The 27,874-nt window shown below is 40.7% G+C and overlaps 1 long non-coding RNA gene across 1 annotated transcript in view; it reads left to right on the top strand.

Moving 5' to 3' along the window:
• The window catches only part of LOC118351593 (uncharacterized), a 52,288-nt gene that overhangs the window by 3,416 nt on the left and 20,998 nt on the right, over positions 1 to 27,874 (top strand). The gene's annotated exons all lie outside the window — the stretch shown is intronic.

The following is a 27,874-nucleotide window of genomic DNA, read 5'->3' as shown; positions in this document are numbered from 1 at the left end:
GATTTGACATTCTTTATGTGTTATGCTGTGCTCATCACAAGTATAGATACCCTCTGTCACCATAAAGTGCTATTATAATACCATTGAACATATTCCCTATGCTTTTATTAATTTATATGTATTACCTAATATATATATATATATATTATTCTCATGACTTACTCCTTCAATAACTGGAAGCCTGTGTCTCCCACTCCTCTTCACACATTTTGTTCATCCCCTCCCCACTTTTCTCTCTGGCAACCATCACCTTGTTTTCTGTATTTATAGGTTCGATTAAGTTTTTTGTTTGTTTATTCATTTGTTTTGTTTTTTAAATTCCACATATGAGTGAAACCAGATTGTATTTGTCTTTCTCAGTCTAACATATTTCACTTAGCATAATACCCTCCAGGTCCATCCATGTTGTCACAAATGGTAACACCTCATTTTTTTATAGCTGTGCAATATTCAATTGTATATATACTATATCTTCTTTATCCATTCATCTATGGTTGGACAGTTGAGTTGCTTCCGTATCTTGACTATTGTAAATAATACTGCAATTAACAGGGACACATATATCTTTTTGAATTAGTGTCTTTGTGTTCTTTGGGTAAGTACCCACTTAGTAAACTTACTGAATCATACTGTATTTCTGTTTTTGATTTTTGGAGAAAACTGTATTTTTCATTGTGGCTATACCAATTTACATTCCCCCTAACAGTGCACAAGGGTTCCTTTTTCTCCACATCCTCATCAACACTTATTTCTTTCTTACTGATATGTGAAATGTGATATTTCATTGTGGTTTCAATTTGCATTTCCCTGGTGATTAGTGATACTGAACATATTGGCCATTTGTATGCCTTCTTTGGAAAAATGTCTGTTCAGTACCTCTGCCCATTTAAAAAAATTTTTTTTTAATTTTTAAAAAATATTTATTCCAGAGATGGGTAGAGGGAGAGGGAAAGAGGGTCTCAAGCAGACTCTGCACAGAATGTAGAGCCTGTTGTGAGGCTCTGTCTCATGACCCTGAGATCATGGCCTGAGCTGAAACCAAGAGTTGGATGCTTAACTGTACCACCCAAGATTTATTAGAGAGACAGACAGAAAGAGAGTGAGTGGGTTAAGAGCAGATGGAGAGGGAGAGGATCTCAAGCAGACACTGCCACAGCCAGACACAGGGCTTGATCTCATGATCAGCACCAAAATCGAGGGTCAGACTGAGCTTAACCAGCTGAGCCACCCAGGTGCACCCTGCCCATTTTTAATCCAATTGTTTTTTGATGTTTATCTGAGTCGTATCAATTTTTTGTATATTTTGGATATTAACTGCTTAGCAGATATATCATTTGCAAATATCTTCTCCCTATTCAATAAGTTGCTTTTTGTTTTGTCGGTGGTTCACTGTGCTAAGGCTTTTTATTTTGATGTATTCCCAGTAGTTTATTTTTGCTTTTGTTTCCTTTGCCTCAGGAACCATATCTAGAAAACTGTTGCTATGGCTGGTATCAAAGAAATTACTGCCTATGGATTTTTAGGGCTTTAGGTCTTACAATTAGGTCTTTAATCTATTTTGAGTTTATTTTTATGTATGGTGTTAAAAGGTAGTCCAGTTTCATTCTTTTTCACGTAGCTGTCCAGTTTTCCCAGCACCATTTATTGAAGAGATTGCCATTTCCCCATTGTATATTCTTGCCTCCTTTATCACAGATTAATTGACCATATAACCAGATTTATTTCTTGGCTTTTTTTTCTGTTCTTTTGATCTATGTGTCAACTTTTGTGATGTATCATACTGTTTTGATTATTACAGCTTTATAATATATCCTGAAATCTGGAATTGTGATACCATCAGCTTTGTTGTTTCTCAAGATAACTTTGGCTATTTGGGATCTTTTGTGCTTCCATACAAGTTTTAGTATTATTTGTTGAAGTTCTCTGAAAAGTGTTGTTGGTATTTTGATAGGGAATGCATGAAATTTGTAGATTACATTGGGTAGTAGGAGCATTTTAACAATTTTAATTTTAATCCATGACCATTTGTTTCTGTCATCTTTATTTTCTTTCATAAATGTTTTATAGTTTCCAGAGTACAGGTCTTTCACCTCCTTGGTTAAGGTATTTTATTTTTTTTTTTTGATGCAATTGTAACGGAATTGTTTTCTTATTTTCTCTTACTGATACTTTGTTATTAATATATGGAAATGCTATCAATTTCTGGATATTTTGTATCCTGCAACTTTACTAAATTAATTTATAATTTCTCTTAGTTTTTTGGTGGAATCTGGGGTTTTCTATATGTATAGAATCATATCACATGCAAATAGTGACAGTTTAAGTTTTTCCTTACCAATTTAGATGCCTATTATTTCCTTTTCTTGTCTGATTGCTGTATCGAGGACTTCTAGTACTGTGTTGAATAAAAGTGGTGAGAATGGACATCTTTGTCTTGCTCCTGATCTTAGAAGAAAAGCTTTCAGTTTTTCACCATTGAGTGTGATGTTAACAAGTTGTGGATTTCTCATATATGGCTTGATGTTGAGCTATCTTCCCTGTAAACTCATTTTGTTGAGTTTTTATCATGAACAGATGTTGAATTTTGTCAGATGCTCTTCCTGTATCTATTAAGATCATCACATGATTTTTGTGATGTGGTACATCACATTGATGGATTTACAAATACTGAGCCATCCCTGGAATAAATCCCACTTGATTCTGATGAATAATCCTTTTAATGTGTTGTTGAATGAGGTTTGCTAATATGTTGATGAGGATTTTTGCATCTAGGTTCATCAGGGATATTGGCCTATAATGTTTTTTTCCTCCTTCCTTTCCTTCCTTCCTTCCTTCCTTCCTTCCTTCCTTCCTTCCTTCCTTCCTTCCTTCCTTCCTTCCTTCCTTCCTTCCTTCCTTTCTTCCTTTGTGGTATCTGTATCTGGTTTTGGTATCAGGGTAGTGCTGGCTTCATACAACGTATTTGTAAGGTTTACTTCTTCCATTTTTTGGAACAGTTTGAGGAGAATAGGTATTAACTCTTCTTTAAATGTTTGGTAGAATTTACCTGTGAATCCATCTGGGCCTAGACTTTTATTTTTGGTACTTTTTTGATTACTGATTTAATTTTGTTACTAGTAATTGGTGTGCTCAGATTTTCTATTTCTTCCTGACTAGGTTTTGGAAGATTGTATGATTCTAGGAATTTATGCATTTCTTCTAGGTTGTCCAATTTGTTGGCATATAATTTTCTATCCTATCCTATACTGTTATAATCCTTTGTAGTTCTGTGGTCAGTTGTTACTTCCATTTTGCTTCTGATTTTATTTATTTGGGTCTTTTCTCTCTCTTTTTCTGATAAATCTGGCTAAGAGTTTTTCAATTTTGTTTACCTTTTCAGAGCCAGCTCTTGGTTTCATTGATTTTATATATGCATGTGTAAATTGAGTCTCTCTGTCACATATTTCTGTTCTTATTTTTATTATTTCCTTCCTTCTACTAACTTTGATCTTTATTTGTTCTTTTTTCTCTAATCCCTTTAGGTGTGAGGTTATATTGTCTATTTGAGCTTTTTCTTGTTTCTTGAAGTAGGACTATATTGCCATATATTTCCCTCTTAGAACTTCCTTTGGTTCATCTCAAAGATTTTGGACCATTGTGTTTTTATTTTTGTTTGTTTCCATGTATTCTTTGATTTTTTTCATTGACCTGTTGGTTATTTAGTAGCATGTTGTTTAGTCTCCATGTATTTGTTTTTTTTTTTTCCAGTTTTTTTCCTTGTGATTGATTTCTAGTTTTATATTCTTAGGGTTGGAAAAGTTGCAGTCTGGATTTCAGTCTTCTTCAATTTACTGAGACTTGTTTTGTGACCCACCATGTGATCTTTTCTAGAGAAGGTTCCATGTACACATGAAAAGAATGTGTATTCTGTCGTTTGGGGATAAAATTTTCTGTATGGATCTGCTATGTCCATTTGGTCTAATGTGTTGTTTAAAGGCACTCTTTGCTTACTTATTTTCTAACTAGATGAGATATCCATTAATGTAGTCGGGGTGTTAAAGTCCCCTAGTATTACTGTATTACCATAAATTTCTCTCTTTATGTCTGTTAGCATCTGCTTTATGTATTTAGGTGTTCTGATGTTGGGAGCATAGATATTTATATAGAGATATTAATAATTATATCCTCTTGTTGGATTGATCCTTTATTATTATGTAATGCTTTTTTGTCTTTTGTTAGTCTTTGATTTTTTTAAAAAAGATTTATTTATTTATTCATGAGAGAGAGACAGAGACATAGGCAGAGGGAGAAGCAGACTCTCTGCAGGGAGCCCAATGCAGGACTCCATCCCAGACCCCAGAATCACTCCCTGAGCCCAAGGCAGACCCTTAGGTGCTGAGCCACCCAGGTGTCCCTGTTAGTCTTTGATTTAAAGCACATTTTGTCTGATATAGGTATTGCTAACCTGACTTTTTTTCCACTCCCATTTGCATGGTAAATGTTTTTCCAAACTTTTACATTCAGTCTGTATGTGTGTTTAAGTCTTAGGTGAGTCTCTTGTAGGCAGCATATAGATGGGTCTTGCTTTTTCTGTCCTCCAGTCTATGTCCTTCAACTGCAGTACTTAGGCCATTTACATTTAAAGTAATTATTAATAGATATGTACTTATGGCCATTTTGTTAATTGCTTTCTGTTTGTTTTTTTAATAGTTCTTCTCTGTTCTCTTCTTGCTCTCTTTGTGATTAATGAGTTTCTTTAGTGTTATATTTGATTTTCTTTTTCTTTTTTGTCTACCTATTATAGGTTTTGGGTTTCTGATTTTCATGAGGTTCATATATAACACCCTAAGTATACAGCAGTCTATATTAAGTTACTGATCCCTTAAGTTCAAACACATACTAATTTTTTTTACTCCTTCTCCCACATTTTATGTATATACTGTCATACTTTACATTTTTTAATTTATATTTTTCTTACATGTAATTATGGCCATTTCTTTTCCATTTTAAAGAAGTTCCTTTAACATTTCTTATAAGGCTGGTTAAGTGATGATAAATTCCTTTATTTTTTGTTTATCTGGGAAATTCTTTTTCTCTTTATCTATATCTGAATGGTGACTTTACTGGGGAGAATATTCTTGGTTGTAGGTTTTTTCCTTTCAGCACTTTGAATATAACATGCTATTCCCTTCTGGCTTACAAAGTTTTTGCTGAAAAATCAGCTGATAGCCTTATAGGGTTTTGCTTGTCATAACTCATAACTCTTTGCTTGTCTTTAGAAATCTATCTTTGACATTTTAATTATTATGTGTTGTGGTGTGGACATCCTCGGATTAATTTTGTTTGGAAAGTTCTTTGCTTTTCAAACCTGTATGTCTATTTACGTCTCTTGATTAGGGATGTTTTCAATTATTCTTTCTTCGAATAAGTTTTCTGATCCTTTGTCTTTCTATCATCTTCTTCTGAGACACTTATCATGTGAGTGTCACTTGATGTTCAAGAAATCCTTAACTTACCTCATTTTAAAAATTATTTTCTCCTTTTACTGTTCATTTTGGGTACTTTCTATTATCCTATTTTCCGGATTGCTGATATGGTCTTCTGCATCGTCTGACCTACTATTGATTCCTTCTAGAGTATTTTTCGTTTCAGCTATTATATTCTTCAACTCTCATTGGGTATTTTCATATTTTCTTTTTTAAATTTTATTTAAATTCAATTAATTAACATACAGGGTATCATTAGTTTCATAGGCAGAGTTCAGTTATTCATCATTTGTATATAACACCCAGTGCTCATGACATCACATGCCCTCCTTAATGCCCATCACCCAGTTTCCCCCTCCCCCCACACCCTTCCCCTCCAGCAACTCTCATTTTGCTTCCTAGAGTTAAGATTCTTTTGTGGTTTGTCTCCTTTTTTTTATTTTATCTTATTTTATTTATCCCTCTCTTTTCCTATGATCCTGTTTTATTTCTTAAATTCCACATATGAGAGAAATAATAGGTAATTGTCTTTCTTTGATTGACTTATTTTGCTTAGCATAATACCTTCTAGTTCCATCTTTGTTGTTGCAAATGGTAAGATTTCATTTTTTTGATGGCTGAGTAATATTCCAGTATATATGGACACACACACACACACACACACACACACACATCACACATCTTCTTTATCCTTTTGTCTCTTGGTGGACATCTGGGTTCTTTCCATAGTTTGGCTATAGTGAACATTGCTGCTATAAACATTGGAGTGCCCTTTCAGGTCACTACATTTGTATCTTCTAGATAAATACCTAGTAGTGCAATTGCTGGGTCATAGGATACCTCTATTTTTAACTTTTTGAGGAAACTCCATACTGTTTTCAAAGTGTCTATACCAGCTTACATTCCTACCAGCAGTGTAAGAGATTTCCCCTTTCTCCACAGCCTCGCTAAATTTATTGTTTACTGACTTATTCATTTTAGCCACTCTAACTGGTGTGACATGGTATTTCATTGTGGTTTTGATTTGTATTTCCCTGATGCCCAGTAATGTTGAATATTTTTTCATGTCTGTTGGCCATCTGTATATCTTCTTTGAAGAAATGTCTGTCCATGTCTTTTGCCCATTTCTTGACTGGATTATTTGCTGAATATTGAGTTTGATAAGTTCTTTATAGATCTTGGATACTAGCCCTGTATCTGATGAGACATTTGCAAATATCTTCTATCTCTTTGTCAAAGGTCTCCTTGGATTCTTAAATTCTCTGCAGCCCAGTGAGCATTTTTATGATCATTACTTTTTTTTAAAGCTTTATTTATTTATTTGAGAGAGAGAGAGAGAGAGTGCAAGCGAGCAAGGGGAGGGGCAGAGGGAAAGGGAAAGACTCTCAAGCAGACTCCCCACTAAGTGTGGAACTCTATTCGGAGCTTGACCTCATGACCTTGAGGTCATGATCTGAGCTGAAATCAAGAGTCAAATGCTTAACTGACTGAGCCACCCAGGCACCCCAACAGTCATTACTTTTAACTTTTTATCAGGCATATTGCTTATCTTCATTTCATTTAGGTCTTTTTCAGAGGTTGGTCTTGTGCTTTCTTTTGGAGAATATCCCTCTATTTCCCCATTTTGTTTGAATCTCTGTTTTTACAGATTATGTAGAATGCTGACTTCTTTTAAACTTGAAGGAATGGTCTTGTGTATGGTCATCCTTTACATAGACTATGTGCCTAGTGACTTTCATTGGCTGGATAGAGCTGAGGTTGGTATGGGCTAGAGGTTTCAAGGTGGTGGTGGGCTGCAGTTTCCCATATGCTTCATGCAGGGGACATCTTGGTGGAGCAGTTGGATCCAAAGCAGATGTCAGCCAGGAGGAACTCCAGTGCTCTGCACCAGAGTTGCCTTAGCAAGCCATCTGAAGCTAAAGTGGTATTACCTTGGAATGTTCTGGGATGCTTTGTACCTGTGTCACCTTGGCATGAAGGCTTGGGCTATAGTAAGTACTCACCAAAGGTATCCTGATGTGCACTACCCTGTGGCTACCTTTGTGGGATGGTGTGGGCTAGTGACCTAGGGCTCACCAAGGAAATAGGCCAATTATGATGCCTGAACTTTGTACTAGTCTATGCTTCAAAAATGGAGAGTGAGCATAGACCATGTCAGCCAGCCCCTTCCTCCCAGAGTGAGTTCCAGCAGCATCTGGCAGAGTCCTAGGGATGGCTTTTTAATACGCTAGTTGCTCTTTAAACCACAACTTTTTCTCTGTGCCCCATTGCATCCAAAACAGCGAGCTGACTTCAGTGTCTGGACACTGTTCTAGTCTGTACTTGCAAGGTAGAGAAGGTTCATCCAGTCCCTCTGACCCTGAGGGGGTTCCAGCAGTTCCTCTGCCATTTGGCTGAGTTCTGTTATCTCTTATAAATGCTAGTTACTCTTCTAAACCACACCTTTTTTTCTGTTCCCAAGGACAGAGGAATTTGCCTCTCATCCCTCAGTATTATTCCTCTCTACTGCAGTTTACAGCACTGGGTGTGGGGTTCTCTTTGTTTCTCCCTCTCTCTTACTGTTCTTTTTTTGTCATTCTATCTTTTGTTATGCAGAAGCTGTTGAATTAGCCCTCAGTTCTTCCTTCAAGAGCATTTTTCTTTAAATACACTTAATCCAGTGTGATCTGTGGAGAAGGTAAATTCAGGGTCTTCCTAGGCTGCCACCTTGGACCAGAACCTCCTCTTTGTGGTTTTAAATTTAATATTATTTGATGCCTTATTCAGAGGGATCATGTTCCACATAGTGCAAAATGGTACCTTAATGCAACCTACCTTGACCTATAAAAGGAAATGCGAGGGAGGTATCTATTTCCATGAAATTAAAGAACAATTTCAGTTTATAAAATGTGAAAAAATTGTTCATGCCTGCCAGCTCATTTCAAACTAAATGTGAATTAGCTCTTTCTAGATTTTGTCAACTCAATCTAATTGTTATCTCCAGAGTCTGATTTGAGTGGGTCTTGAAGAGGCAGCTGGCATGGTTGGGGGTGGGAATGTTCATTATCAAGGCAGTCTTTCATCCTCATATAATCTTCATGTGTGTCCATGGGAACAAGCTAGCTAACAGTTGGCCCCACAAGTACAATATATCAGCTGCCAGGTCCCCCAGGAGTAAGTCATTTGCTCAGGAAACAGCATGACATGTAATTCTGGTAGTTTATGGGACATGTTTCAATGGCTTTGTCACCACAGTCTCCCTAGGAATGAATTTAAATAAGAAGGTAAAGGTGAAAACTGTAAGATATTTATGAAATAAATTGAAGAAGACACAGATAAATGAAAAGATAAACTATGTTCATGGATCTGAAGAATTAGTATTGTTAAAATGTCCATAGTACATTTATACTATACTAATTTATAGATTTATAGATTCAGTGCAGTTTTTAACAGTTTCAATGGTATTCTTCACAAAAACAGAAAAAGCAATTTTAAAATTTGCATAAAACACAAAAGACCATAAATAGCTAAAGTAGTCTTGAGACAAAAAAGAACAGAGCTGGATATCTCACACTTTCTGATTTCAAATTAACTACAGAGCTGTAGTAATCAAACCAATATGGCACTGGCATAAAAACAGACATATAGACCAGTGGAACAGAATCAGGAGCCTAGAAATAAAACAAATTAAACTCTAAGGATTTTATTTCTTTAAAAATTGGTGTTTATTTTTAGAATTAAGTGTGAGGTGAATTGATGGTACAGGAAATGGCTCTTCTGGCAGGCCAAGGATGAGGTGATGGATTAAAGTGACAATATTGTCATCAGTTATTCTGGATCAGGCAATATGCTTTAGTTTTACATTCTTTCTGGGTATCCCTGGGTGGTTCAGTGGTTTAGCTCCTGCCTTCGGCCCAGGGTGTGATCCTGGAGTCCTGGAATTGAGTCCCACATTGGACTCCCTGCATAGGGCCTTGCTTCTCCCTCTGCCTGTGTCTCTGCCTCTCTCTCTCTCTCTCTCTCTCTCTCTGTCTCTCATGAACAAATAAATAAAATTTTAAAGAATTTTTTTTTTCATTCTTTCTTGCATTTGATCATCCTGACAACTTTATTGGGCAGGTATTGTTCTCATCATTTTCTAGATGAGAACTCTGATGGATGATAGGTTTAGTAACTTGTTCAAAGTCTTGCTGGTCTATTTTCTGCCACCAAAGAGCTATGACTTTTAGAAGACCGTGCCATTTTCTTTCCTCCTCTCCTCCTCCTCCTCTTTCTTCTTTTTTATTTTTTTTTATTTTATTTTTTTTTTTAATTTTTTTTTTTTATTATTTATTTATGATAGGCACACAGAGAGAGAGAGAGGCAGAGACACAGGCAGAGGGAGAAGCAGGCTCCATGCACCGGGAGCCCGACGTGGGATTCGATCCTGGGTCTCCAGGATCGCGCCCTGGGCCAAAGGCAGGCGCTAAACCGCTGCGCCACCCAGGGATCCCTTTCTTCTTTTTTAAAAAGAGTTTATTTATTTATTTGAGAGAGAGAGAGAGAGCGAGCGAGCATAAGTAGGGGGAGAGGGAGAGGGAGCGGGAGAAGCAAAGGCAAACATCCTGCTGAGCAGAGAGTGTGAAGTGGGACTCGATCCCAGGACCCTGAGATCATGACCTGAGCTGAAGGCAGATGCTTAACTGACTGAGCCACCCAGGTGCATGTGTGCCACTTTCTATTCCTTGTTTTCCTCATTTCTAGAATCAGGGACCTTGACCAGTAGATTTAAGCTTGAAACTCTACCACAAACTGGGTGGTTTAAAAAAGAAGAAATGTATTCTTTCATAGTTCTGGAGGCTAGAAGTCCAAAATCAAGGTGTCATCAGGGCCATACCCCCCTCCAAAGTCTCTCTGGGGACAGTGCCCCTTTTCACCTGTGGTGGCTCCAGACATTCTTTGGCTTGTGCCTGCATCCCTCCAATATGTGCCTCCATCTTCACATGGCCTTTTTGTCTTCTGGGTTTTCTCCCCTCTGTCTCTTATAAGGAGTTTATTGGATTTAGGGCCCACCTAGACAATCTTTGATGATCCCATTCTGATATCCTCAATTCTAGCTTCAAAGACTCTTTTCGAGTAAGGTCACATTCACAGGTGTGGGGGCTAGGACGTGGATATAGCATTTGGGGGCTACCATTCAACCCACTACACTGGGTCTCTGTTTCCCCCATGGAAAAGGAAGAAACTCATTAACACTGACACTTCTAGCCATTCCTAAAAATATTGCAACTCTGCCCTGCATTAGTAGGACTGTAGCATTGAAAAAGATGAGAGAGAAATAAATCAAACAATGAAATGAAATAAATGAACCATGGTGGAGGAGAGGAGCTGTGTCAGTCATGGCTTTCAGAGTCCCTAGTTTCACGGACTGCACTGTAGTGCCAGTCCGAAGGCTGAGTCACGGATCACCTACCTGCCTTTTGTGCTCAAGGCATACAAGATTCTTAGAAAAGCTACCCTAAAACAGCTTTGATGCATAGCTCACCCCAGGTCTTCAGAATTCTCCCCAGGGTCTTGGCTGTGCTTCCCAATGGGCTATCTCCTCTAGAATAAACCAAGTTATCATTCAGAAAGGGCCTGCTTATATCCTCAAATTTGCATACCCAGATGAGGCTGCAAAGCCATTTATCTCTCGAGAGCAGCCTGCTGTGGTCCCTTTTATTTTTTTATGGGATTGTCCTTAAATGGGTGATTAGTTTGGGGTGATTTATAAATGCTTCAAGCTTGGCAATTTCCTCCTTAATGAGTGGACAGATTTGTGTCTGGCTTTAAGCAGCCTTGGTTTTTGTTGTTTTAGCATGTTCTCCCACCCAGTCCCGCCCCTCGCAGCCCCCACTCTGAGCTGGCTTCCGTCTCCATCAGCTTGATCTTTCCGCCACATTTCCCCAGCATCTAAAATTTGCCCGTCTTTGGCCATTTAATTATTTATTTAATTTGGAAAGGCAGGAAACAAGATGCACGTGGTTTCCCCTTTTCATTCCTCTCTCATTCAGACACCAGAGAGGATCGCACTGACCTTGGATCCATTATTTATCCTCTCTTGGCCTCGGTTTACTCATTGAAAAGTAGAAAAATGATAGAATCTTGTTCTGTCTTAGGGTTTGTTTGAGAAGGGAATTAGCTAACATGTGGAAACTGCTTAGCACCATCGTCTGTTCTCGGTTAGTCCTTGATGGATGTGCTCTGCTGTTTTTACTGTTCTGATGATATGACAAGAGGCGAGCATGAAAGTGGGGACACAGAGCTTTATGCTCTTAAACCCCATTTTATCTACTTACAATTATTCATTCTTGGTCTCTTTACAGGGAAGCTTATCTACAGTGGGCCCAACTTTCTAACTCACTGTAATGATACACCTTCCCTATGTTTTACTTTGCTCTATTTTTAATTTAATGTCTAATACTAGTGAAGTTATAAATGTATGGCAAAAGTCACTTTGCTATTCCTGAGTTTCCCTTTCTGGAGGCAAAGCACTTTCATCTTTTTTAGCTGTTTTCCATGATGGCTACTTCTACATGTCTAAGAAATATAGTTACATTGTTTTTTCTTGACTTACATATTTTAGACTATTAATAGGCTTCCTGAAATGAAAGATGATAGATTCATTTTCTTGTATACTCTCCCACACAGACACAAACCCACACACAAACCCCCCTTTCCTCATTCTTTGTTGTTATATCACAATTTTGGATGCAGTTACCATTCTGTGCTCTTATTATTTTTATTATGTAGATATTGTTGACTCCTGAACCATGGAGTGAATGATACAGTTAATTCTGGCTTTTCTGTACAACCTGGAGATAATAGTTGCTCTGATTATGTATTTTAATTTGCTTAGTTTTCTGGGTACTTGTTGCTAACTTTTTCTCAAACACTCTCATGAAACTGTAAGGCCACTTTCAATATACAACAACACACCAAGTCTATCGTTAGTTTTCCTGAGAGTCGTTGCTCTGTACGAACTTGAGCTGTTTGTCCTGGGGACCAGCTGCACATTTATCTTCCAGGGATTTTTTTTCCTCTTGTGATTGGTGTTCTCTTTCCTGATCTGTTGGAAATTATTCTTGGTTTACTCTTTCATTTCAGTGTCACAAATCCCTTAGTATCCTGCTATATGGAATGCAAAGAATATGAATGCTTTACGTTGCTGAAAATGTAGCTATTTTGTTGTCACATTTCATTAACACTTGATTTGGGTATGTAATTCTGGGTTGGAGGTAATTTCTTAGAAAATTTGAGGTCTTGCTCTATTGCCTTTTGATTTTCAAGTTTGCTATTGAGAAGTTTAATGCTGATTTTTTATCTTTTTGGGTGATATGCATATGTAAATATGCATATATGCATACATTTGCTTCTGAGAAAGTCCTTATCCATGTAGGCGTGTGTGTGTGTGTGTGTGTGTGTGTGTGTGTGTGTGTATCTCAGGAAGTCCTTTACTTTCTGAGTTTGTAGTGTTCTGAGGTGTCGTAATGATTAAAGTGGACTTTTAGTCAGTTGCTCAGTCTGGGCATCCATGGGCTCTTTCGTTCTAAAAATTCATTTTCTGCTGATCTAGCACATTTTCTAGTTTTATATCATTGATGGATCACCTTCCCTTCTTTTATTCTTCCTGTTTACTTCTTTTGAGACTTGCATTTTGGACTCTTTGGATTGAGCCTCTAACTTTATTGATTCTCTTCTACTTCATATTTTGTCTTTTGTTATACTTTCTGAGAGATTTTTCTCAACTGTTTCTTCCATTTCTTGAACGGATTTTTATATCATACTTTAAGTTTGTAGATATTCTTTGTTACTCTCAAACTATTTCCTTCTATAGAATTCTGTTTCTGTCTCATGGATACAATATCCTTTTTATTTGGAAATTTAATTCTATTTCCTGCACTTTTTTTCTTCTGAGTTCTTCCCACTCACCCCCACCTCCCCTGCCAACTCTATTTGTTTTGGTACAAAGCTTTCATTTTCAAAGATTTATTCAAGAAGATGATGGTCTTTGATTGCTCATTCATATTTTAAGAAGTAGGGGAAAAGCTGCTCAAAAGTTGAGTGGGTGTATTTGGGATGCTTATGTATATGTATTTGAAGTATGTGTGCATGTTAAGATAAGTGTGTAGTATTTTGTATTTCTCTCTGTGTTTATATTATATATGTGTATGTTTGGCTTATGTGTGTTGGGGGCGTGTGTATTTATGTATTTGGGATATGTCTATGGGGTGGAGAATATATTTGTACATTTGGAGTATGTGTATCTGGAGTGTGTGATTCTTATGTGAGTATGCATGTATGTTTGGAGTGTGGGTTTGGCGGGAAGAGATCGATAGCTTCACTGCAAGGTAGCAAGGTACATTATAAGCATTTTGTCTTGATAATCCTCAGATGTCTGTGTCTGGGATTTCTTCACTTGGATCAATCAGCTTCTCAACTCAGGAATTCTTCAATCTCCTGTCTTGGGAAGTATAAACTCAGCTCCCAGGATGATTCTAGGAGCCCCAGTGGAAAGAAGGGACAGGGGTCTCATTATTGGTGTGCGGACTTTTACTGCATCCTTCTGAAGCACTTCAGTGCTAAGTTTTTGTTGTGCTGTGAGTTTTCATGATTGGAAAACATGCCTGGTTTGATATCTCTGGTATAAAAATCCCATTAACTCCTAAGGGTCAGAATGGGTCCTAGCCTAGCAGTAAGGTGATGAGAGAGGTCCCCAGGAAGTCTAACTGTCCTTTTCGTGGACTTTAGCTAATTCTTCTCTTTTTAGCCTCATCTCTGATCCCTTCCTTTTGAAACAACTGGTATCTCAGTTTCTGAATCTTTCTGGGGCTCAATGTTACAAACTGGCATCCTTGTTGCCTCTCATTAGCCATATACATTTAGGTCCTAGATTTCTTGGGCCTAAATGTATTGAGAAAAATTTTGTTGTCTTTCAACTCTTGGCACCTTATCTTCTGTTGTCTTTGTCCTTGTGAGTTTATAGCTTTTTGTACCTTTATAGTATTTAAATGAGATTTTGGAAAGAACAGAAATACTGCATGATTTCAATCAGTACTTTCCATAAGTCTTACTTACTCTTTGCTAACTTATTGTAAGGTCCCTACATCTCTAAGGAATGTGACAAAAAAGTGAGAGTGACATATATTTCTAGAGATAGGTAGCTATTTTTGCTAGGTTCTGTGTGTTTTGGTAGGGCTGTACAAATGTATTTCTTTCAACATATATTTTTTTTATTTTTTTTTTAAGATTTTAAAAATTTATTTGAGAGAGAGAGAGAGTGAGTGGGAGGGAGGGACGGAAGAAGGAATCTGAAGTCGACTTCACGCAGAACCTGACAGGGAGCTTGATCCCACAACTGCAAGATCATGACCTGAGCTGAAACCAAGAGTCAGATACTCAACTGACTGAGCCACCTAAGTGACCCTCAAGATGTATTTGTCCAGGCAGTGTTTTAAAAGGGGGTGGGGAGAGGCAGAGTCTACCAGACAGCTCTGCTTTGGGGGAAATTACTTTCTAGACAGTCATGGGAGACAGAATATAAACATTAGCAGGTGGTCTTAAGTACAATGTGGGAAATAAAATAGACAAGTTCTGGAAAGTTATGAGGGGACTAGTGGAAACTGATGGCATCAAAAACAAAGAAGGATGGATAGTTGGGGCTCAGCAAGTTTTTATTGGTGAGAGGACAATGGGAGATGTAGCATGATTCGATTGCAGCTTTTGTAAGCTCATTCTGGCTGCTAATTCTGGAGCAGAATGGGAGACAGGGGCTAGAATGGAATCCTCAAGGCCTGTGAAAATCTGTTTAGTAACTTGGAGAGAGGTGCTGATGGCTTGACCAGATGGTGAGGTCAGGGCTAAGTTGTTTTGGTGGCAGAGAATGCAGGACTTACTGTGGGACTGAATGTGGAAAGAGAATAATCAAGAATAATGTCAAGGGGATCCCTGGGTGGCTTAGCGGTTTAGTGTCTGCCTTTGGCCCAGGGCGCAATCCTGGAGTCCTGGAATCGAGTCCCACGTCGGGCTCCCAGCATGGAGCCTACTTCTCCCTCTCCCTGTGTCTCTGCCTCTCTCTCTCTCTCTCTATCATAAATCAATCAATCAATTAAAAAAATCTCCATTTAAAAGAAAAAAAAGAATAATGTTAGTATTTTTGGTTTCTTTGGGACAGTCTGAGGAGCAAGTTTACGGAAAAAGGCAATTGAGAGAATGGTTCTAGAATGTGAATTAAAAAAAAAGAACCCCACCTTTTTATTACAGCATAACCTATATACAGAAAAGCACAACCAACATCAGAGATGAATTTTTACCAAGTGAATACACTCACATAAATACCATGCAGGTTAAGACATAGGGCCCTACCAGTCCCAGGCTGTGTTAATTTTGAGATTTGGGTGTCTTCCACAGCCAAGTGGGGATATTAAGTGTCTGGGGGTAAAAGTTGGGAGCCCGTGGCCTATAAATGATATTTAAAATCATGGGACTAGATGAAGCTAACTAGATAGGGATCATGATGGAACCCAGATTTTTCTACTGCTATATCGTGGGTAGTGTGGATAGTCAGATTGGGAGTCTGGGGGTAGAATCACGTTACGACCCTGAGCAGCAGCTGTCAGGTAGGAGTGACCAGAGACCATGGTGCTCTGGGAGTCAGGAGAGGGTTTTGAGGAAAGCATGACCAGGTACGCTGAAAGCTGCTGAGAACCTGGGAATAATGAGGTCAGGGATGGGTTCTCTGGCCTCGTTGGCATGAGGGTCCCTGGTGATGCGGAGGTGTGGCTTCGCTTGGGAGCTAGCTGTCCAGTAGAGTCAGTGGAGAGGGAAACCTGTGAGAGGGAGTGGAAACAGTAGCGTAGCACAGAATGAGACCACTGGTGAGAAGGGGAGCAGAGGAATGCAGGCATCCTGGAATTAAATAGGTTATTTTTTAAAGGATGAGAGATGTTCTCTGAGTATATATACTCTTGGGAATGATCCAGTAGCAGAGTGGTCTTGACATGGGAAGGAATGGGTCTGAGTTCTAAGGAAGAGGAAGCATCCAGAGGACATCTTTATTTTAAGGAATAACAACATTTCCCTGAAGAGAACAGAAATTGTGAGCAGAGACAGGGGTTTGCGCGCAGGTCAGCTGATGAGCATGGTGTTGGAGTTCTCGTCTTTCTGTTTCCAACTTGTTCCTGAAGCATCAGCAAGGACATAGGCTCAGAGCACAGTGCAGAGATGAGAGAGGTGTCTGGGTGCTGGGGGAGGAGAAGGTGTGAAAGAGCCATGGAGACACTGGGGGAGAAAACATACCAGAGAGATGCAATCAGCTTGGAAATTCTGGGTGCCCTCCTGAGATTTGTAAGCCTGAATCTCCAGTGGGCCCAGCTGGCATGGTGGTAGCTTTGTTTTCTGCAACCATGTTCAAGTGCTTAAGTGCCTGCTGGAGCAGGCAGGTAGAATGAGCGACATCACATAGTCCTGGCCACATTCTGAGGGATAAGGTAAGCTGCCTGGACACACACAGCTCATCTGTCATGGAGCAGGACTCCCTTCTGACTCTCCAAGCAGTGCCATTCTGTAGCAATGCTGTCATGGAGTGAAGACAGAAAGCAAGCTGACAGGGAGAACAGTGACTTCCTCAAGGGTGGTGCTTGGTGGTTTTTCTTCTGAGAAGGGTCTCTCTTGGTTTCCAGCAGGAAGCAAAAGCCGAGGAACAGGTGTGGGAAACCAAACTGATTTCCAGCTCCTTCTAGGTTGGATCGTCAAAGAAGGTCATCTTTCATTAGTCTCTGATTGCACAGGACCAGCTTGCCAAGCGCATCCTACCATGATTTGTGGATCACTCAACATACGGTGTCATCTCCCTGTCTTATCTTCTTGACTGATGGGAACCATAATGAATTCAGTCCATCAGGGTAGCAGGGAGCTCTGGTCCCCAAGTCACGCCCCCTCAACCTGCTTCTGGTTTCAGCCAGAGCCAACAAGGGCTGTTCCATGGAAGCTCAAGTGCATCTTGAGCCACATGTTCCACCTGGAGGGTACGCAGCTCTGCATTCTGCCCCAGGGCCTTCCCACGGGAACTCGTTCAGCTGGCACACAGGCACCCACGAGCATTTGCATGTGTGCATGCACACGTGTGTGTGTTAATGCCAACCTTTAATCCAAAGCGAGAGGGGAGCTGGCATGTCCTAGCTCTCCCACCTTTCCAGACACTTCTGGGAGGCATGACATCTGCTCAGGAAGGTCCCAGGAGCTTGGAGGCCCCGGTGCTCCCCGGACTACCAGTGCCAGCTCCCTCTTCCATTGGCGTTCTCTTCCCCTCCCCCAGTGCCTTGCTATCTCTGCCCACTCTCTCCCGTTGCCTGAGGTCGTTTCCCAAGTAAGCCCCCTGTCCCCAAGGCCTTTTCCCAGGTTTTTCTTTCAAAGAAATGTAGGACAGCCACTCACTTGAGCAATGATTCTTTTAGGGTGATTCCCACAACACTGCAACCATTTCGGGATGAGGTCAGTGAATTTGACACGGGACAGGCTGAGCAGCAGTGCAAATGCAAGCTGCCGTCCGCAAGGGCTTAAGAGCTTGTGCTCTGGAGTAGGGTAGATCTGGAATCCAGTGGACTCTGTCCATCTAGATTTGACATTAGATGACATAACCTCTCTGAGCCTCCCCTTTCACGTCTTTAAAACAGCTGTGATGAGTGAGGGTTTCCCAGTCGAGATGAACCTAAGTAGCCTGGGGTTCTCGTTTCGGGCGCCGATCCCCCAGCTCCCCTCTCACCGAGCTGGAGCAGCCGCGTCCATCTGTCCCACTTGTGTCACCAGCGATTCTTCTGGCGGCTGGCTGCCCGCCGCACCCTGAGCAAAGCTGTCCTGGAAGCGTATTAAGTGGAGGAAGGGGAGAACCTGCTGCCCCACCTGCCGAGGGCCTGATACATGTCAGGGTGAAGATGAGAACAGTAGTTTATCATAATCGTTCTTAAGGCGCCACCTGCGATTTCTGCTCTGAGCCTGTCTCCTGCCTCCTTCCTTCCCCAGAAAAGACACGAGAGTTGGAAGAGTAGATAGTGTCTGTGCAACCGCTGGAGGAGAGGGCAGATGGCCGGGCGACCCCGGGCAGCCAGTTCCTAGGCCGCAGGGTCTGCTGGACAAACAGGAGCAGCTGCATCTACACCAGGGAAGAAGCCACTTCTGGGTGCCCTTGGTTCCTGAGCATCCAGGGAAGGGTGTGTGTGCATGTTCCTGACCAGCCCAAGTGGGGCAACAGCTCTCTCCCCAAGATGTGCCAGGAGTTGCTCTTAGCACAATATTTATCTCATCACGTAAAGCAATCTAGCTGGTTAGAAAAACAAGTTTTATTGCATTCTTAGGCAGTGCACTTAGCTGGCTGGTCTCCTATAAAGCCATCTGTGTCTGATGGTAGAAATGACTTATCAGTGTAAAGGCTGGGCAAATTGGATTAAGGAATCACCGTGTGCTGAGAAAGTGGACAGAATACATTTAGAAATGGAAAAGAGAGAGAGAGAAAAAAAAGAAATGGAAAAGAGGAGACCCCCCCCAAAAAAAAAATTGGGGTGGGAGAATGGAGTGGTGGCCGAGCCCAGCTGTAAATCGCACCTCCTCTACTTGCCTGGCTGTGTGACTGAGGGCAGGTTACTTGCCTTCTCTGTGCTTCAGTTTACACATCAAATGGGGAATTCAATGAGAGAATACGGGTATTAGCAAAGTCCTTAGAACAGTGTCTGTAAATAATACGAGTAATGTCAAGGTACTGAAAAACTAAACAGGTTAGGAGGTGAGTAACTCTGCAGGGCCGGGATCAGGATAAGTAGTGTGAGATATTCACTTGGGGTGAATTTAAAGGGCTGGCATAAAGCTCAGTAATTAAGGTAAATGGTACTTGAATATTTTTCAAAACCTCAAAATCCATGATGAGCAAAATACCGAATTTTAAAATAAAGACCGGATGCCACCCTGCAATTGTACCACCCTGCCTCACTTGCCTTCCCCTAATCCTGGCCCTGCCCTTCCAATAAAACTTTATTTACAAACACAGGTGACCAACACAGGGCTGCAGTTTGATGCTTCTAATTTTTAAAAAGGATTGTGTTAAAATATTACTTATCCTTATTACTGATTTTTTTTTTTTTTGCCACCCCCTCATATTTTGTACGCCAGGTGTGTGTCTCATCTGCCTCACCCTTGTCCCCGTCCTGGATATTTTCTCTGAGAATCTCCAAGAAGTTCTAAATTCTAAACTCACTTTGGAGCTCTCAGGGGCAAACGAGGGCTTTTCCCCTTCAGCTAGAAGATGTGGACTATTCAGGGAATACATGCAGGTGATACTTTGCGGGGGTGTCAGGCTGCAGGGACGGGCTCCAAGGTCACCTCCGAGCCCAAGTCCCAGCCCAGGAGAGACGGGTCTGCTGCCACCCCCGCAGCAGTGTATTTTTGAAGTTAAACTGAATGCAGAGGCAGGAAGAAAGCTGGATGGAAAACGCCGGGACCAAGAGTTGCTGCCGTTTTCTTTGTTGTTTTAACCTTCTTGGTGCTCTTCCGAAGGAGGCATTTGTCAGCGCTGCTATCAACTTTAGTGCCCTGGGTTTATAGCACTGGATTTAATAGGAAGGACATAAACATATACTTTTCATCCATTCTCGCTGTTACTCGCTCAGCCCAGACAACAGTTAGGATTATCATCACCCTTCGGAGGGAGCTATTAGGGGGCCGGGGTTTCTCCCTGCCCTGGCAGGGCCATAAAGACTGCGCCTCGGTGCGCAGAGACACACCAGTAATGCATCCCGGTCATTATCCCAGGGCCCCCACCCCACACCATTTGTTAGGATTAATCCCATCTTTTCAAGGCTTAAAGTCGACCCGTTTTTACCTCTCCCCAGACAGTTGCTCAGACATTACAATAGCCTGTACAGGACGCGGGCTGTGGACTGACCTTTCTTGAGGGCACATAAGTTAGGGCTCGGAATTGTGGCTCATTTAGCCCTTCTGCTAGAGCAGTGGCACTTCTGTGTCATTTGGGCCCAGAATGCTGCCAACACAGCCACTCACTCCAGAGAGCTGGGGAGAAAGTGAGCTTTCTCCTTGACTTACCCACCAGCAGCCAGTGTGATCTGAGCCAGGCCACTCAGCCAGCCTGCGCTTCCCGTCCTGTGCGTGGAAAGTATGGCCAGAGGTCACTCCTATGTCCAGGAGAAAGGCCATGCTCTCGGGAGGCAGTGGGGTGACTGCCCCATCCCAAATCAAAAGCATGAGAGTGGTGACTGCAGATTCTCTAGCTTTGCAGAGTATCTAGCAAGAGAAAGTCCTTCCACTCATTAGAGTGACATGAGAAAAGTGTATAAGAAATGACTCAAATGAAAAAGGAAGAGACACACACACATATCGAGCAACTATCCAATTTTTAAAAAAGATTTTATTATTCATTCATGAGAAACACAGAGAGAGGGAGAGTGAGAGACACAGGCAGAGGAGAAGCAGCTCCTCACAGGGAGCCCGATGCGGGACTCGATCCCAGGACCTGGGGATCATGACCTGAGCCAAAGGCAGACACTCAACCGCTGAGCCACCCAGGTGCCTCAAGCGAACCATCCTATTTTAAGGAAGAAATTCTGACACAGCAAAGCAAGAGTTGGTTTTCTGTTATTTCTGTGCTGATCTTTGGGATTTGATGGTTTGTTTCTTTGCATTAATGTGAGCTTTGTGACATCCTGGAGGGCACGAAAACTATTCAGTAGTTTTTTTTTTTAAAAATGGTCAATTTATTACAATTATACTTCAATTTTACCTCACGCTTTTTAATTCCAAATTCTAAATCTCATTATCCTATTTATAAATCTCACATTTTAGCAATCTCATTAAAGGAGACTTTGTTTACTATTTGAGCTCATTCATTAAACTTAGTTAATTAAGCCTTTTTAAAGATTTTAAACTTAATTTATTAGCTGACTGTATCCAATTTCTTTTTTAAGAACTTTATTTTATTCAGTTGTATGAATTTTCTTTTTTTGTTTGGCTCTTTTAGAGTTTTTGGTTCTTTTTATTTTAATTCAATTAATTAACACATAGTATATCATTAGTTTCAGAGGTAGAGTTTAGTGATTCATCATTTATGTATAACAGCCAGTGCTCATGACATCAAGTGTCCTCCTTAATGCCCATCACCAAGTTACCCCATTCCTCCACCCAATCTCCCCTCCAGCAGCCCTCAGTTTGTTTCCTAGAATTAAAAGTCTCTTATGACTTGTTTCCTTTCTGATTTTCTTATTTTATTTTTTCCTCCCTTCCCCTATGATTCTCTGTTTTGTTCCTTAAATTTCACATATGAGTGAAATCATATGATTATTGTCTTTCTTTGATTGACTTATTTTGCTTAACATAATACCCTCTAGTTCTATCCATGTCATTGCAAATGGTAAGATTTCATTTTTTGATGGTTGAGTAATATTCCATTTTATATATATATCATCTTTATCCATTCATCTGTCCATGGACATCTGGGCTCTTTCCATATTTTGGCTATTGTGGAAATTGTATGAGTTTTTAAAACTTTCCAAGTACTCAAGCAATGCATATAACTCTAAATATAAATATAAATTATAATTTATATTTAATTTATAAATATAAATTAAACTTCTATAAATATGGTGAGCCTTATAACCTCTTAAATGTTACAATACTGTTCTGAAAATAGATTACAACTTCAAGCTTGAGTTACTCAAGTATAATCTCCAACAGGAATTTATAAGGGTGATTGATTAACTCAATCAAACTTATTTCTCTCAAAAAACTCATGTAAGAAAATGAGCACAAATTTTCTAATGTAAAAAGTATTTGTTGCTCACAGATATTCCTTTTCTTAATTCTAAATCTTTATTTAAAAAGATGCTTACCCAAGTAACAGATATTATTTCAAAGATTTGGGGTCTGCCTTTTTCCAACCAAATGTAGGCTTCTCTCTCAGGTTCCTGAAGTTTCCCAGTGACCCAAGATACCAGCTGAAATGCAGATTCATGTCATGTACCTGATTAGCGTAATCTGCATATTTGTTAGTCTATACCAAGGTCTCCTTAACCAGGTCTACTGATCCTACAGATCCACTCAGACTCTGTTGGGTTTTGCAAGTTCTCTGATGTTTAAAATATTGGAACTTAGTAGAGCTCTGCACTTAAAATCATACATATTCTAATTGATATTAAAATTATATCTGATTGCCTTCTCTACATCACAAGGCCATATTTGACTCATGAATGCTGTTAGGAGCTGACTTGTGTCCCCCGGGAAAACCATATGTTAAAGTCCTAACTCCCAGTATCTCAAAATGTGACCTTATTTAGAGAGAGGGTCTTTACAGAGGTATAAGTTAAAATGGGATTATCAGGATGGACCTCAATCCTATAGAACTGGTGTCCTTATAAATGGGAAGCTTGGACACAGAGACAGACATGTACAGAGGGAAGACAGTGTGAAGATGGTCCTGTGACACTGGAGTCAGGACTAACTGATACATCTACAAGCTAAGGAGCTCTTGAGCCTCAGCAGCTGAGAGAGAGGCATGGAAACAGATCTTTCCCTAGTACCTGCCAAGGGGCATGACCCTGCCAGCACCTTGATTTCAAACCTGTGACCTCCGAAACTATAAGGCAATAATTTACTGTGGTTTTAAGCCTCACCATCTGTGGTGTGCTATTATGGCAGTCCTAGGAAATCAATACGTGTACTGAGGATATCAGTCCTGTGACACTTTGTTTCTGCCAACTGGAAGGGTTGACCTCAGCTTCAGAGTAAGTTCATGCCATCTTGTTTTTTAAATCACCTACTTCACCCTGCCCTTTGTTCTTGCTGCCGTCTCCTCCTATGTCACCTCCTCAGAGAGGCCTTCCTTGACCACCCCACTGGAAGTAGCGCTGTCTACTCTTACTTTTCATGACTGACCTCCCTTATGGGCTGAGTGCTCTTTCCAGTCTGAAGTTGTCCTGTTCAGATATTTTTTCATTATTTGCTTCTCCTCTCCCATACCACTAGGACATGGGTTCCAAAAGGCTAAGGACCTCACCTGAATTGTTTCCTGCTCTATCTCTGGTATCTAGAAAAGTTGCTTGGTACATAATAGGCATCTGACAAATATTTATCTAGTGGCTGAGCTTAGAGCAAGATCAAGATAAAAATAGTTCCAGATCAATAGTTCTTCCCTTACTACTTTAAGTTCTTTTTTCCCCCATGTTCCTGGAAGATACCAGTGGACAGCCTGACTCCCCACCCCTCCCTCTGCCATCTCCCTTTCTTCCTCTTCCCTTCCTCTTCTCCACCTCTCCCTCTTTTTTATTCTTCCTTCCATCACAAGAAGCATCATCCATGTTCTAGGCATTGTGCTGGGTATCAGTAGGTCCTATGGAGCTTAGATCTGTTGTGATAAAAAGCATTAAATTGACTGTTAGCATTTTAACAAATGTTAGGAAGGAAAATCCCAAGGTGCTCTGTGTATTTATGATGGGGGACCTTCCTTAGTCTGGAGGGTGTGTATAGATGGCAAAGCTTCTTTGAGGAGATGACATTTTACCTGTGGGCTGAAAGCAGAGGAGGAGTTACAAGGGAAAGAGGTGAGGAAGAAGACTCTAGAAAATTGAACAGCATGTGCAAAGGTCCTGAGTGGGAAGGAATGCTCTGGAAGAAATGAAAGAAGGCAAATGTGGTTGAAACATGGATAGGGCCAAAGAGAAAGACTGAAGGAGTCATTTTAAGGATGTGGGGGTGCTTTTCATAAGAGCAAAGGAAACATAGGATTTAGGCTAAATGAGGACATGACCAAATTTGTGTTTAAAAGAGATCATCTTGGGGCACCTAGGTGGGTCAGGTGGTTAAGCACTAACCTTTGGCTCAGGTCATGATCTCAGGGTCCTGAGATCCAGCTCTGCATAGCATTCCCTGCTCAACAGGGAGTCTCCTTCTCTTCCCTCTGTCCCTCCCCCCTGCTTGTGGGCTCTCATAAATAAATAAACTATCATCTATCTATCTATCTTTCTTTCTTTCTTTCTTTCTTTCTTTCTTTCTTTCTTTCTTTCTTTCTTTCTTTCTTTCTTTCTTTCTTTCTTTAAAAGAGAGAGAGAAAGAGAGATCATTTTGACTGCCTCCAGGAGGAAGCACGTGTAGGATGCACAACATTGAATTTGGGAGACCAGCTGAAAGACTATGGCAGTGGCCCTGCTGAAAAATGCTGGTGGCTCAGATGCTGTGTATCCCCTATTCTAACAGACAGCCATTGTGTCAATGATATTTCATAGGTTGTCAAGTGAAGGCATCTCCTAACACGCTCTATGCAGCTGGGCAGTGCAGCAGTTGGCATAGCCTTCTTGGAAGGGGCATCTCTCAAAATAAAAAAGGAATTTGCAGTGTGGGATTGTGAGATAATGAAACAATGGAACAGAAGTGCAAAGATGATTCTAAGAAGTTCGCTGCAGTGCTGATTATGGTAGTCAAACCTGGGCAACAGTTAGATGGCCCTTATCATGGCATGACTGCCTATACACCCACGTTCTGCACTTCAGAACAGTGATGATACAGATAGTTATGGACATGAGAGAATGTCTGCAGTATCTTTTTAAGGGGGAAAACAAAGTTATAGAAATTATAATCCTATTTCTGTAAATAAACAGACAAGTGTGCTCTGGCTTTCAGGAAAACGTAGAAATGATTCTTCGAGTATTTCCTCGTGTAAGAAACTCTGTAAACTCGCTCTCACTCAGGCAAGAGAAAAAGGGAACTATTCCAGGGGATGGTGTAGGTGGACTCTTGCTAAGACTCGGGGCTGGGGCAAAGTGTCCTTGAGGTCTCTCTCACTCACACTATTGGTTTTAGAACTATCCTTAAATGCTAAAGGAAATCTTAAAAAATGATTACTTGTTTATTTAAAGCAATGTCCTCCATTTCATGAGTACTCAGCAGGCTATGTAGATAGTGGCAAAGAGCACTGGCTCTGGAGTGAGCCCTAAGGTGCACCCCAGCTCTGAGTGGGACTTTAATAGGTCATTGAGCCTTGCGGAAGGTTGTCATCCTCACTAGCGCAAAGGTACATATCTCACAGGGTTTTCCAAAAGCCAGCTGAGATTCATATTTTAGCTCAATGCCTGGCACATCTTAGGTGCTGTGTAAATGCTGAGAAATTGTTATCGTTGTTCTCTTAGTACATACCTGCTCCCAGGCACCTGACGTGTTCTTGATTTTAATTGACTTTTACCCCCTTGGAGAACCCATTCAAGAAGGGATAGTGGAGAGATAAAAGCCCTGGGGTGTAAGTAAGAGGCCTGGCCATTTTGAATTCTCAGTTTTCCATGAACCCTCTGTGTAAGAGTTAGTACCATGTAGCCCCACAAAGCTAAGCATCTTTAACTTTAAAGATAGAAGGTTAGGCTGAGCCAGCTTCCATCTCTATAAATCTGAGACTGCATGGCCTACGGTCCTGATAAAACCTATGTGACCCCTTGTTGAGACTTCCAGGTAGAGACCCTTATCTGTGTGCCCTCGGCTGGAAGCGATCTTTCATGAACTAATAAGAAAGAATTCTGTTTCTGTTTGCTTTCTGACCCCCTTACACCAACTGATAGGCCTGCATAATGCTGTTATCAACAATTTATGGTCACCTCAATGCCATGCTCTTAACAGCAAAGCTAATCACATTTTAAGCTTTTTGAGTTTTTCTCCTTCAAATAATTGCTTGGCTTTCCTGTCTAACAAATCTTGAAATGATAGTTTGATTCTTTGGTGCAGGAGAACTGGAAGATGGTTCTGGTCAATCCCAGCGATTTCTGCCCCAAACAGGGACCTATTAGGAGGAAATGGCAGTGGCCCACTTTTTCTCTTTTTTGTAAGGTGCTGTGGGCCTTGGCTCTGGATGGTTCAATATTGGCCGACTTATTGCTTCCTCTTCTGTGGGTATCTCTGAAATTATCCATAATTCAAAGTTTATTACCAGCATTTTCCGATTACATTTCTTAGTGAGTTGTTCTCAGAGATATGATTGGTTGGGTATTGGGAAAAGAAATACAAGAAGAAAAAAAAACGATTGCAATGAAATAAAACTTCAGTCTTGGTAGACTATATTTCTTTTCTTTTTTTGGAGACTCATAAAGTCCTTTGTCCTATCAAAGTCATTAAAATGTCCTGTAGTCAAGAAACTGTTTCCACGTAGTTTAATATACTTTGGTGAATAATGTTTTTTTTTTTTTTTCTCCTCTTGTGAATGATGATTTGTGTTAAAACACTTCTTAGCATCTTGGTGAGAGTTTGGAAAATACTCTAGATTGCGCTGTTGACCCTTTGAGCACAACTGAACCCTAATTGTAGCTTCTATCTATAAGAGCTCTTGAGAAGCAGTTGACCTTGACCTCCAATTACCTAGCTGAGGGGTGACTGCATGAGTTCTTCGGTGGAAGTTCACTGTCTCTCCCTCCTTCCCTACCACATGGCGAGCACCCCTTGAGGTTCTGTGAGATGTCTTCTCTCCCCAGCTTCTTAGGCCTTAATGAGCTGACTTTGGCTTCCAGGATCAGAGGCGAGGGTCAGCAGAACTTCATCTTGCTCCAGCCTCCTACCTTTCTAGCAGCTCTGGGGCAGGCCAGAAGTCAAGAGGCTTTTCTGGCTCCTGAAATCCAGGTCTCCTGTGCCTTCTTGTTCTTCCCTCATTTGGAATCTGGGCTGTCTGCTTCCTGTCTTTGCCTCATCTTCCTTCTACTTGCTGACCCAGGGGTAGTGTTGCATGTGTCCCTTTAGAGACTGGCTTTGATCTTATTTTTGAGATAGTCACTCTGGAAAGCCAGGTAGTGATCCTATTTGAGAGAAATCAAGAGTTATAGGAAACTTCCCAATAAAGAGAAACCCAGGAAGACATTTTGCCCCTGTTGTATGCTTGAGCATGCCGGTTCACTAGGGCTGAGGTGACCAAGTACTACACACTCGGTGGACTACACAACAGATACTTACTCTCTCACTGTTCTAGGCTAGATGTTCAAAGATCAAGACATAGGTAGATTTGGCTCCTTCTGAGAGCTGTGGGAGAGAATCTATTCTGTGCCCATTTCCTAGCTCCTGGTGGTTTGCTAGCCATCTTTGGTATTCTTTGACTTGCAGACATATCAGTTTGCTTTCTGCCTTCGTTGCCACATGGTGTTCTCCCTGTGTTTTTGTTTGACTCCAGATTTCCCCCTTTTTATGAGGACATGGGTTGGATTGGATTAAAGCTTACCTCATTTTAACTTGATTACCCCTATCAAGACTCTATCTATCTTTAGGTCATATTCTGAAGTGCTGGTGGGGGTAGGGGTTAGGACCTCAACCTATGAATTTGGCGGTGGGGGGGAGGGGACACAGTTCAACCCATAACATTGAGCATGAGGGAGCACCAGAGTAGTGATGATACACAT

Source organism: Canis lupus, chromosome 20 (genome assembly GCF_003254725.2).
Source record: "Canis lupus dingo isolate Sandy chromosome 20, ASM325472v2, whole genome shotgun sequence".
Lineage (NCBI taxonomy): Eukaryota > Metazoa > Chordata > Mammalia > Carnivora > Canidae > Canis > Canis lupus.
The sequence above is the reverse complement of the archived record's forward strand: the minus strand, read 5'-3'. Positions and strand labels throughout refer to the sequence as shown.